Here is an 856-nt window from a genome sequence, read left to right on the forward strand (position 1 = left end):
ATGAATCGGACAACCAGGTGGGCCATGCTAGTGAGGAGACTACATTTCCCACAAGGCACTGCGCCTGCCCTTAGAGAACCCGCGGAGGGGTACCCGGAGACCCGGATGTACCTGCACTGGCCTCAGGAACTTCCTTATTGAATCCTAGTTTGAGAAGCTGGTTCGTTGTGGAACGAATGGAGAAATTCGAATGTAGGCAAAGAAGTCCGTGATGTTAAAAATTGGCTTTAACTTTTTTTATTTTGTTTAAGCGTATTGCGATTATTAAATCGACGTCTACTTTTACATGTGCATTCGAAAGCTTTAAAAGTCATGTCTACATTTTACTTTAAATTCGTTAACAAAGGGGACTGGGATTGAGGCTCAGTGATAGAGCCCTTGCCTTGCACGTGTTAAGCACCCACTGAGTTCAGTTCTCAGCACCACATAAAAATAAATAAAGGTATTGTGCCCATCTATAACTAAAAAAAAAAAAAAAAAAAAAATTAAATGGTTAACAAATAAGAAATTAACGTTAGCTCTGTCTGAGCTCATTAAAGAAGTGTTCTCACTCTCTAAACTAATGAGGGTTTTCAATGAATTATATTATTGAATTGGAAATTCTTTGGTAGAAGAAGTTAAATATCAGGGTCATAGAGTGTGTGCAGTCCATAATCCTTGTGCCAATCAGTTTACACACTGGTATCTGATAATTATCTGCTCAGAATCTGTAGTCATTTGTTCTTTTTGGAGAATTTTGCCTTTTCTTCTTTGGTTTCTGCCACAAATTAGGCAAGAAGTTCTGTACAGAGATTTCTCAAAGCTTCCAATACCACCAACTGCTCTTCAGACAGGGATGTGTCTGGCTGGAGTCACC

This window comes from Spermophilus citellus, assembly GCF_964194105.1.
Source record: "Spermophilus citellus genome assembly, chromosome: 12".
Classification (NCBI taxonomy): domain Eukaryota; kingdom Metazoa; phylum Chordata; class Mammalia; order Rodentia; family Sciuridae; genus Spermophilus; species Spermophilus citellus.